Here is a 12,638-nt window from a genome sequence, read left to right on the forward strand (position 1 = left end):
AATAGTGTTTTGTAAAGGTGTGTACAGAACTCCAGGTTGCCGCTTTGCAAATGGACTCAAGGGGAACATTTGAAATGAATGCTATGGATGCCCCAGTGCCTCGAGTAGAATGTGCTCTAGGCTTGAAGGGCAGTTCTCTCTTAGCAAGAGTGTAACATAGTGTGATGCATTTGACAATCCACCTTGGGATAGATGATTTAGAGACAGGATCCCCTTCTCTACCAACTGCCACTGAAACAAAAAATTGGTTCGTTTTCCTCAGTGGTTTAGTTCTTTCCAGGTAGAACATGACTGCCCTGCGCACATCTAGTGTGTGTAGGCTTCTTTCGGCCAGGCTAGTGGGATTCTGGAAAAAAGTAGGTAGTTCAATCGATTTGTTCACATGGAACTTCGAGATGAATTTAGGCGCAAATCTGTGGTGAGTGCGCAGAACTACCTTATCCCTGTGGACTGTAACGAAGGGGTCTAGAACAGAAAAGGCCTGTAGTTCGCTAACCCTTCTAATAGAAGTGATAGCCACTAGGAAGGCCGTTTTAGAAGTCAGGTCTTTTAGACTTGCTTTATGCATTGACTCAAAGGGAGCTCCCACGAGCCTGGTCAAAACCACATTTAGGTCCCACCCAGGAGCTGGGTGAGTAATGGGAGGATAAATCCGCTTAACCCCTTCCATAAAGGCCTTAATCACCAGTATCTTCCACAACACCTTTTGTGTGGTGTGGTGTAGGCTGAGAGAGCAGCCAGATGAACCTTTAGGGAATTGAAGATTGATGACCAAACCAGTGTCTAACAGATGGGTAAGGTGCAGTGCAATGTGTGTTTTACACCAGATGACAAACGTTTCAATTTGCTGGCATAGCAATAACTTGTGTTAGGTTTTCTGGCTTCCCTCGGTATGTCCATGCACCTCTGAGGGAGCTGTAGGTGTTCAAACTCTAGGACCTCGGGAGCCAGGCTGCTAAGTTCAGAGTTTGTGGGCATGACATGTTGTTTGGGCAGGGTAGTTTTATTGGTGGGGTTGAGGGACATTTCCATCAGATGAGCGAACCAGGGTTCATGGGGGCCACCAGTATCATGGTAACTGGTTCCTAGTGCATCTTGTGCACTGTCTTGTTGAGAAGGGGAGTCAGGGGGGACAAGCGTAGACAAATTTCCCTGACCGTGTTATCCAGAGACCGTTCCCCATGGAGCGGTTCTGGGGGTACCTGGAGGCATAATCTTGGCATTGGGTGTTCTCCTGAGTTGCGAACAGGTCGATCTATGGGAAGCCCCATTCTGCAAAGACGTTCAACACGATGTCTTCGTGCAAACACCATTCATATTCTACGGGCAGAGGAAAATATCTGCTGAGCAAGTCTGCCAGAAGATCGAGTTCCCCTGGAACATGTTGGGACAACAGAAACATCTTGTGTCTGAAAGCCCATATCCAAATGTTTTGGGACAGCTTGGATAGCCCCGGAGAGTGAGTGCCCCCCTGTTTGTTAAGGTAGTACATGGCTGTAGTGCTGTCTGTTAGAATCAGCACTGTCTTCCCCTGTAGTTGCACCTGAAAAGCCTTTAATGCCTTGAACACCGCTAATAGCTCCAGTAAGTTTTTATGATTGGCTGCTACTTGTGGGGACCACACTCCATGTGCTATCTGCTGAAGCAGGTGAGCCCCCCACCCCGTGAGAGATGTGTCTGTCGGGAGAGTGGCTTCCACTGCAGGGGTGGTGAAGGTCTTCCCCTTCAAGAGGTTTTCTCTTGACCACCACTGCAGAGAGAGAACGAGGGCTGGCGAGACAACTACCAGATCTTCCCATTGTCCGCTGGCCTGACACCACTGGCTGTTGAGCCACTCTTGCATGGGACGCATGCGCAGCCGTGCGGGGGGAACGAAGTATATGCACGACGCCATGATTCCTAGCAAGCGCATGGCTTTGCGCACCGTCACCTCCCGACTGGCTACATATTGAGGGATCTGAAAAAGCATGTTCTGAACCCTCTCGTTGGAGGGGGAAGACAAGGCTGTCTTTCGTCCGGATTAGAGTTCCCAGAAATTGTTTTATTGGACTGGGGACTAGACTGGATTTCTTCTCATTGATGGAGAACCCCAGACTGAAGAGAAGGTCTACGGTTATTTGGGTGTTCAAAAAACATGTGTCGTACGAGTCCCCCGTTATGAGCCAGTCGTCGAGGTAAGGGTAAACTGGGACGGATAACCTGCGCAGGTGTGCTGCAGCTACTGCCAGGACCTTCGTAAACACCCTTGGCGCCGAGGCGATGCCGAAGGGGAGTACCTTGAATTGGTAATGCCCGTCCTCCATCATGAACTTTAGATATTTTCTGTGCGCTGGCAACATGGAAATATGAAAGTATGCATCGTTCATGTCCAATTTTGCCATGTAGTCCCCCTGTTCCAACAGGGGGATCACCTCCTGTAGCGTTACCATGCAAAACTTCTGAAGTTTTATGAACTTGTTCGCTGGGCGCAGTCTAAAACAGGGCACATGGTGTGGTCCTTTTTGGGTACAAGGAAGTACACTGAATCAATACCCTTGTTTACCTGAGGAATAGGGACAGCTTCTATGGCGTCCTTTGCCAGCAGTGCTTCCACCTCTTGATTCAGGATCTCCAGATGGTCCGGTGAAAGGCGCTGTGAGCATGGTGGTCTGAATTGTGGAGGTCGGTCGAATTCCACACAGTACCCGTGGTCGACCGTCTTTATGAGCCACTGGTCTGAAGTTATTCCCTCCCATTCCGTGAGGAAAGATGTTAAGCACCCCTGGACCGGGGTGACATTGGAGGGGACCTGGATCTGATGGTCATTTCCGGACGCTGCGGCTCCTGTAGGATTGGGGCCTCTACCTCTGGCTTTGCCTCGTCGCTGACCCTTTGGAAGGTAGTATGCAGGACTTCCTGATGCCTGTCCGGTATTGAAGTTTCCCGTGCCATAGTTGTTCTGACTTGCCCGGGACTGCCCTTGAAAGGACTGCCGAGAGTTACTTCCTCTCTGGGGGGGGGGGGGGAGGTCTTTGAGTGATTTGTTGCAGAGACTTAAGAGCCTCATGCTCTTTTCTGGCTGTTTCTAGGGCCTCATCGACCGCTGTTACGCTCACCTGGCTCCCACAGAGGCGTCGATCTGAACTGGACAGCTGCGGTCTCCACCAATGTGACGCGTAGGGCTGAGATGACGGACTGGACTGGCCCACCTAGCTTCGTTTGCTTGGCCCGTAGGAATATTCTTCTGCAAATGGAGAAAGGGGATTAACCACCCGTGGAGTTGAGCGTAAATCCCCCCACCCCCGCTGTTCTCCCCACAGATCACCTTAAATGTCCCCTCTTATAGTCTCACCTGATGGTTTGAAAAGATGAGCTCTCCATCCAGCATTGAGCGCAGGGGCGCGTTGATAACCAGTTGCTTCACTGGCTCGAAGGAATTAGTGAGTTCCAGAACAATATTGACTCCGAAATGTATGTAGTTCGTAAGAGTTCACATGTCCGACTTTCACTCTTGTCCGATTCCTTGCAGTTTGCAGCTTGACCCCAGCGAAGAGTTCCTCGTGGTAGCTGACGAAGTTCAGGTAAGGATTTGGCTTATCCTACACAGTTCAATAAAATAAGGCCAGAATGTAACCTGTTGCTTGCTCCCTTATTCAGGTGTGGAGAGAAAATATGAAGTTCAGGGAATAATGCCTCCGGCGGTAAAATTAGGTAAGTCTATTGTGGTGAGAAGAGTTCCCCTTGTTTGTCCCTTTGTCTCACCTTGTTCCCCTTTTGTTCCCCTTAGAGGCCGGGGTACAGCGAGGATGCAATGGAGACTGCGCCGACCCGTGAAGAGGAATAGTACCCCCGGCAGTAATCGGGTAAGTCTATGGGGGTAGTTACTATTGCCTCTGTTTATTCCCTTAGCTCACCTTTGCTGTTCTTGTGTTCCCCTCAGGTGCCAGAGTGCGGCGGGAACGTGCAGAAGGATGCGGTGGATCGTGAGGATGCTGCGAAGGCCGGTGAGTTCAGTGCGGCGCTGCAGCAGGCGAGGCGGCACACGTAAAATGATTCTATCTTCCAGCTCGAAGGCGCGGTGGATCCGGAATTCAGGTAAGGATCAAAAGGTTTTGCTCTTATTCTAACCTCTTCTCCTTCTGTTCCTCCCTTTTTCTAGGAGCTGCAGACTCGAGGCGGGCGTGGCAGAAGACTGGATGCAGGCTTGCAGACACGGTGAGCGTTACGCTGCTAGATGCAGAACAACACAAAGCGTGTGCTGCTCTTCAGGAGTGGTTTAAATAGCCTCCAAAGAAGTGCCAGGTAAGTATTCCTCCTTAGCCCGACCTGAGTAAAAAATAGTCCCTATGTAAAATAGTCCCTTCCAAGCCTCATTTGGCTTGGAGCTTGCAGCATGGTCTGCATCAGGTAAGTTCTACTCTATGAGCCTGGCGCCAGGACTGACTCTCCATATGAGTCTGCCGCCATAGGCGCCAAGACCGCACCCAAACAGCCCCCAGCAGGGGTTTTTGGGCTTGCTCAAAATAACGTGATGCCTGCTTCCGGGGTTGCTGGACCTGGTCTGGTTCCCCGGGGGTAGGCATCATGACAGCACTCCCCCCCCACCCCCCACCTCCCCCAAGGCCCCTCCTAAAGTCGTTCTTCCCTGTGGTTTTGGTTTGTCTGGGAAGTTTCGGTGGAATCTTTCCACCAATCGAGGTGCATGCACGTGGTCACTAGGTTCCCAAGACCTTTCCTGTGGTCCGTAACCTTTCCAGTCGATTAAATAAAAAAGTTTTGACTTCACCATCTTGGAGTCCAGGTTGTTCTTAACTTCAAATTCGGTTCCCAGTCTATGAGGATGAGGTCTGGTGGCTTGGGTTAGTCTTGTCCCTGGTTGCACTGGCTTCAAAAGTGACACATGAAAGACGGGGTGAATTCGCATATTAGCAGGTAATTCCAACTTGACGGCCACCGGGTTGATAATGGCCTTAATAGAGTAAGGTCCCAAATATCTAGGGTTAAAGGTCCGCGTTCCCTTGAGAGGTATGTGTTTTGTGGCCAACCATACTTGGTCCCCTATCTTGTACTGTGGAGTATCACTTCTATGCCGATCAGCATCTTTCTTATATTTCTCCTTCTCCTGTTTTAAATGTGCAGTTGCATCCTTAAAGGCTTGTGTAATCGTAGCGTGTAGATGGTCCACTGCGGGCATTTCTAAGTGTTGGGGTGAGTCAAGGTCTGAGGTTCGAGGGTGGTGCCCATATAGGGTATAAAAGGGGCTTTGACCAGTTCCAGAATGTACTGAATTATTGTATGCATATTCGGCAATCCAAAGAATGTCCTTCCAATTACTCTCAGTCTGATGTAACATACAACGCAGGTATTGTTCAAGAGTCTGGTTGGTCCTCTCCGTTCGGTCTGGGGGTGGTGACTGGTCTATAATCTCGCGCCAATTGACATTTCTTCCAAAAATGTGAAATGAATTCACTGCCCCGGGTCAGAGACCAACACGGATGGAAATCCATGTATGCGAACAAAATGTTTGAGGAATTCTTTGGCCAGGATTGAAGCTGAAGGTAGTCCTTTTAAAGGAATAAAGTGGGCCATCTTGGAAAAAAGATCCACAATAACTAGAATGGTGTTAAACACATTACAAGGAGGTAGATTGGTAATAAAGTGTAACGATAAGGTGTGCCATGGTGTAGGCGGAATGTCTAAAGGTTGTAAGAGTCCAGCTGGTTTTTTCTTTTGACTTTTGTTTTGGGCGCAAATGCCACAAGACATCACAAATTATTTAATATCCTTTCGCCAGGTGGGCCACCAGAATTGTCTTTTAATTTTAGATTCAGTTTTTGCAATACCCGGGTGCCCCTCCATTAGAGTATCATGATAACGGGAAATGAATAGCTCTTGTAGTTCCTTGTGTGGCAGAAATAGCCGCCCTTGGTAATAAGGCAGATCATTGGTGACAGAGTAGTCCGGGCCTTTCTTTACCCAGTCCTGCAGAGCTGTAGGATCAAAGAGTTGCTGGATCTTTACCTGAATGTCCTCTAGTGTCTGTAGAGTAGTCATGCCAAGAATCCTTTGTTCGGAAATTATAGGTACTGGTTCTGGGTTCACTTCGGCCTCTCCCATCCCTATTCGGGATAAGGCGTCTGCTTTACCATTCTTACAACCTGGTCAATAGGTTATCACGAAATCGAACTCGGCAAAGAACAATGCCCATCGGAGTTGACGTGAGGATTGGGCCTTGGCTGTTTTTAAATACTGTAAGTTCCGGTGATCGGTGATCACAGTAATGGTATGCCTTGCACCAAGAAGATAATGCCGCCAATCTTTGAAGGCGGATTTAATGGCTAATAACACCTTGACGGTAACTGCATAGTTTAACACGGGTGCCGAGAACTTTCTGGACCAAAATGCTACTGGGTGAAGCTGGCCAGTTTTGAGACAGGACAGCTCCCATGGCTAGACTAGATGCATCAGTTTCCACTATGTATGGAAGTTCAGGGCGCGGGTGCTTTAACACAGGTGCAGACGTGAATTTCGCTTTCAGCTCTTGGAAGGCTTTTTCAGCTTCTTCAGTCCACATAAAGCGTTTATTTTTTCGCAATAGTGCTGTGATGGGATGTACAACATGTGAAAAATCGGGGATGAATCTGCGGTAGAAATTGGCAAAGCCGAGCATGCTTTGTACTCCTTTAACTGAACTTGGTGATGGCCACTTAAGGATTGCGTCCACCTTTCTTGAGTCCATTCGGATTACTTTTGGGGTCAGGATAAAGTCAAGGAATTCAACTTCTGTGGCATGAAAAACGCATTTTTCTAGTTTTGCATATAGTTTGTGCTGACGCAATTTCTCAAGGACTGCTCGAACGTGCTTCACCTGGTCAGATTCTGAAGAGGAGTATACTAGAATATCATCGATATACACGACAACACAAACGTCAATGAGTTCACGAAGAACATTGTTCATGAAGTATTTATTGGAAGGCTGCTGGTGCATTGCACAACCCGAAAGGCATCACCTGGTATTCGAATAACCCATACTTAGTGCGGAAAGCAGTCTTCCATTCATCGCCCTCTTTTACACGTACCAGATGGTATGCCCCCCGGAGATCTAATTTAGTGTATATACAAGCGTCCTTCACTTGGTCTAGTAGTTCAGGGATCAGAGGCAATGGGTATCGGTTCTGAACAGTTATCTGGTTCAATGCGCGGTAGTCTATGCACGTTCTGAGGTCACCTTCCTTTTTGGGCACGAAGAACAAAGCTGAAGATGCAGGGGACTTGGATGGGCGAATAAAGCCATTGGCAAGGTACTGGTCTAAGTATTGTCATAGGTGAAGGTTCTCGGGTTCCATAAGGGCATAGATCCTGCTACAAGGGGGTTGTGCACCGGGTATGAGATCGATTTGACAATCGTACGATCTGTGAGGAGGTAAGGTGTTTGCCTGTTCCTTTTGGAAGACATCCGGGAATTCTTGGTATTCTGGAGGTAGTTGCATGACTGCTGTGGTTACTGTGGCCAGGCCTGCGTTCTGATTTTTCTTTGGGTAACAGGTTTGTGCACAATCCGGGAAGGTTATTCTCTTCTCTCGCCAATCAATACAAGGATTATGTGTTTCCAACCAAGGTATCCCCAGTATTATTTGGAACTGTGGGGCTTTTGATTAGATCAAACACAATAGTCTCTCGATGCCCATCTTGACTCAATAGTGTCATCTCTGCGGTGGAATGAGTTACAGGCCCAGAGGCAATTTCAGTTCCATCGACTGTGGTGATGACATCTGAGGTGGTTTTTCGGCAGAGAGGTAGATTCATCCTGGGAGCCAATTCATAGTCCACATAGTTTCCTATGGCCCCGCTATCAATGTATGCCCTTACTGCTTGCATACGCGAAGGCTGCCCTGGATCTACGAGGACCATTGGTATGATGAAATGCGAGGTCCGAGTATCCTTCTTCAAGCTCGGCAAGCGGACCTCTACGCTTGTCGGGCGTGGTCGTTTCCCGAGTCTGACTCCATATGGCTTTTATCAGCAGATCCTACCACCTTCTTGGGTGGTTTTACAGGGCAATCCCGTAGAAAATGCCCAGAAGTTCCACAATGTAGACACAATTGCATTTGCCATCTCCTTTCTCTTTCCTTCTGGGTTAAGGGTCCTTTAACCCCTCCGATTTGCATGGGTTCTGAAGCATCTGCTCCTTTGGGGTTAGCGTGGGTTTTGACGAACACCCGATTCTCAAACTTGGCTCGATCAGCTTTTCTGTTCTGAAGTCTGATCTAACTGGACCACTAAGTCTATATATTCAGCGCAGTCTTGAGGTGGGTTCATGACTTGAGCCAAGACATCCTCGAGTTCTCCTCGAAGCCCTCGATGAAATAACGTGATTCGTTTTACCTCAGGCCATCCAGTTTGCACTATCAACCTATTAAAGGTCGCGATGTAGGATAAAAGGTCCTGGTTACCCTGTCGTAGGGACAAAAGTTTGTTATCCAGGGCCTGTCCTTGGGAGTGCCGGGCAAATAGTCTTTCCATGCTCGTTTGAAAGCCCTGAAAATCCCGAAGAATTTGGTCATTTCCACTAGTTACTCAGGATGACCCATCAGCTGCACTGCCGCTGAGATATGACAATACAAAGGCTACCTTGCCTTGATCGTTTGGGAAGGCTCCAGGTCTGCATAAAAAGTGCAAGCGGCATTGGTTCATAAACACGGCAAACCTTTTGGGATCTTCGGCAAAGCGTTCGGGTGGAGCTAATGGAATATTTCCTGGTAGGTTTATTTGCACAGGGTTACTCGATAACACAGGAGCTGGATTTCCCCCAGAACCAGGTAGGGGTGCTTGTCCAGCCTGGCTTTGCTATAGTTGCCTAGCAAGGTCATCAGTTCGCTCCTTTGACAAAATCAGTTCTCTCCTAAGAGCATTGGTTTCTTGACAGGCGGAATGCACTTCAGCCCTCAGTTCCTCTAGTAATTGGGCCAATTGGTCAGTCCCTGAGGTATCCATAACGCCCGGGTGGGAATTTGTGGGTAGGCTTTGCGTTCTGTTGCGCTCACCTGGCTCCCACAGAGGCGTCGATCTGAACTGGACAGCTGCGGTCTCCACCAATGTGACACGTAGGGCGGAGATGACGGACTGGGCTGGCCCACCTAGCTTCATTTGCTTGGCCCGTAGGATATTCTTCTGCAAATGGAGAAAGGGGATTAACCACCCGTGGACTTGAGCGTAAATCCCCCCCACCCCCGCTGTTCTCCCCACAGATCACCTTTGATGTCCCCTCTTATAGTCTCACCTGATGGTTTGAAAAGATGAGCTCTCCATCCTGCATTGAGCGCAGGGGCACGTTGCTAACCAGTTGCTTCACTGGCTCGAAGGAATTGGTGAGTTCCAGAACAATATTGACTCCGAAAAGTATGTAGTTCGTAAGAGTTCACATGTCTGACTTTCACTCTTGTCCGATTCCTTGCAGTTTGCAGCTTGACCCCAGCAAAGAGTTCCTCGTGGTAGCTGACGAAGTTCAGGTAAGGATTTGGCTTATCCTACACAGTTCAATAAAATAAGGCCAGAATGTAACCCGTTGCTTGCTCCCTTATTCAGGTGTGGAGAGAAAATATGAAGTTCAGAGAATAATGCCTCCGGCGGTAAAATTAGATTAAGTCTATTGTGGTGAGAAGAGTTCCCCTTGTTTGTCCCTTTGTCTCACCTTGTTATCCTTTTGTTCCCCTTAGGGGCCGGGGTACGGCGAGGATGCAATGGAGACTGCGCCGACCCGTGAAGAGGAATAGTACCCCCGGCAGTAATCGGGTAAGTCTATGGGGGTAGTTACCATTGCCTCTGTTTATTCCCTTGGCTCACCTTTGCTGTTCTTGTGTTCCCCTCAGGTGCCAGAGTGCGGCAGGAACGTGCAGAAGGATGCAGTGGATCGTGAGGATGCTGCGAAGGCCGGTGAGTTCAGCGCGGCGCTGCAGCAGGCGAGGCGGCACGTGTAAAATGCTTCTTTCTTCCAGCTCGAAGGCGCGGTGGATCCGGAATTCAGGTAAGGATCGAAGGTTTTGCTCTTATTCTAACCTCTTATCCTTCTGTTCCTCCCTTTTTCTAGGAGCTGTAGACTCGAGGCGGGCGTGGCAGAAGACTGGATGCAGGCTTGCAGACATGGTGAGCATTACGCTGCTGGATGCAGAATAACGCGAAGCGTGTGTTGCCCTTCGGGCGTGGTTTAAATAGCTTCCAAAGTAGTCCCAGGTAAGTATTCCTCCCCAGCCCCACCCGAGTAAAAAATAGTCCCTAGGTAAAATAGTCCCTTCCAAGCCTCATTTGGCTTGGAGCTTGCAGCATGGTCTGCATCAGGTAATTTCTACTCTATGAGCCTGGCGCCTATGGCGCCAGGACTGACTCTCCATGTGAGCCTGGCGCCATAGGCGCCAGGACCGCACCCAAACAGCCCCTAGCAGGGGTTTTTGGGCTTGCTCAAAATAACGTGATGCCTGCTTCCGGGGTTGCTGGACCTGGTCTGGTTCACCGGGGGTAGGCATCATGACACCGCCTTTCCGAAGGGGATAGATTCTTCAATTGGTTTATTGATGAGCGATGCCTGTGTTTCGGGCTTCAACCCTGAGGTACGCAGCCAAGCGTGCCTTTTGAGTAAGGTTCCTTGGGCCAGGGACCTGCCTGCTGTTTCAGCCGTGTCCAGAGTGTTTATTATATTCTGGTTTACCTGCCTTCCTTCGGCCACAATAGTGAGAAACTTGGACTTAACAGGTTCTGGGACCTCCTGGAGGCCTTCCTGAAGTAGGTTCCACTGAGCGTCAGCATAAATCGACAGCAGCATAGTATTATTCGCTATACGTGCGGTATATGCAGCAGCCGAGGTGACTCGCTTGCCCAAGGCATACAGCCTCTTGGATTCTCTATCCGGAGGTGCCTCCCCCGTGGCAAGGGGTACTCCTGCCCGTTTCCGGGTGGTAGTCACTACCAGAGAATCTGGGGTGGCGTGCCCTTTAATGTATTGAGGGTCCGAAGGAGCTGGCCGAAATAACTTTTCAACTCTTGGGTTCACTGCCCGGGTTTGAGCTGGGGACACCAGGGAGGGAGCCAATCTTCTCTTGATAGAATTAAGGAGGGGAATGGCCTGGCTAGAGGGAGGTTTCTCCTTAACAATATCCTCTACATAGTCCTGCTCAGGCACTGCCTCTTGAGTAGGGATTTGAAAATGCTCAGCTGCCTTCTTTAACATGGTATTGAAGGCCATCTGGTCGTCTACCGGCGAGCCCTGGCGAGCCAGGGTGGACAGAGAGGAATCCAGGAACAATACATCAGTTTCCTGATCTTGATGGGGAAGTGTCCATAGGTCCATCCGCACCTGCTGGGTTTCTTCCCAATGGTCCTCATCGTAATTCTGTAGGAAGGAAGGTTCTTCTTCTTCACTGTAAATGTCCCTATAAGTGTCCATCTGGACGATGTCTTCATGCTGGACGGTCACAGAAGGCTGATCTTCTTGGAAATGTGAAGCAGATTGAAGATTAGGCTCTCCACAAGATCTTTTCGGGGAAGGATGCTCAGAAAAACGGATTATTCTTTCAAGACAGTCCATACACCCTTCAAATTTCTCCCTTGTCCATTTAAAGGACCCAAAAGGATACTACGGGTGGAAAAGCGTTGTCTTCCATCCTTCGGCGCCAAAAATTGTCTCTCAGGGTGTTGGAAAGAGGCTCTCGACTGTCCTCATAGGTATCGTGAGAATCGGGGCACCATAGAGCATCCAAAGATTTGTCCGCGGCCTGCCCCATGTTTTTCGGCGGAACAGGAATAAGCCCAACCGCCGAAGTAATTCTCGCAATGTGGTCTTTGATTATCGCCGAATCGCGTGAATTAGTGGGTCCGAAGGACTATCGGTAGACGTAATGCCTTACACAGCGTTAGAGGGCTTAGCGGTCGGTTTTTCGCCCTGGGGCCTACTCGTGATTTTTGGGCCTACCGCGGCCGTCGTAGCGTCGGATTTCCGTGCTTCGATGTGTAAACCTGATTTAGGGGTAGCACCCTTGTTTGTTTTGCAATGCCCAGTCGCAAGACGCTGCTGCAAATGCGGGGAAGGCTTTGGATCTGTACGATCTGAGGAATCCGGCGAAATTTTCGACGGCTCTGCTGGCGCTTTCACCTTTTTCGACGTACCCATCGAAATGGGTGTAGAGGTTGTGTGCTTAGTGAAATGCGATTGTATGCCCCTGTCGCCGGGTGTTGTCCCTGAAGCGAGACCAGAGTCAGGCCTAAAAGGGTCGGGCCGGGCGTGGCGGACCAAGAAGTGTCCACCTCGAGGTCCATCACATCCGCAACAGATGTTTGGTCATCGGAGGTACCCCTGTCACTTTCGGTGGGTGTGGCGGTGGGGGTTCCACCCGCGACATACCGTGCGCGGCCCACCTCTTTACACAGCACTCCTTAAGGGTCTTGGGCCGAAGGAGTTTACAAGCCGCACACTGCTTCTCGTCGTGATCTAAGGGGACACAGGAGTTGCACGTCCTGTGTTCGTCCTTCCAAGGATATCTGACCCTACACTTAGGGCAGAACCTAAAAGCAGTCCTTTCCGTAGCAGAAGGGGAAGATGACCAGACCTAGAGGGTAAAGAGGGAGAAAGAGGAAAGACATACTTGAAATATGGCCACCCCGACCCCACT

The 12,638-nt window shown here is 49.6% G+C and overlaps 1 protein-coding gene across 2 annotated transcripts in view; it reads right to left on the minus strand.

Annotated features, from left to right (window-relative positions):
- LOC138567578 (zinc finger and SCAN domain-containing protein 2-like) overlaps positions 1-12,638 on the minus strand; it is a 303,743-nt gene that overhangs the window by 58,639 nt on the left and 232,466 nt on the right. The window lies entirely within an intron of this gene.

The sequence above is a fragment of the Ambystoma mexicanum genome, chromosome 2p (assembly GCF_040938575.1).
Source record: "Ambystoma mexicanum isolate Mex_15411 chromosome 2p, UKY_AmexF1_1, whole genome shotgun sequence".
Classification (NCBI taxonomy): Eukaryota; Metazoa; Chordata; class Amphibia; order Caudata; family Ambystomatidae; genus Ambystoma; species Ambystoma mexicanum.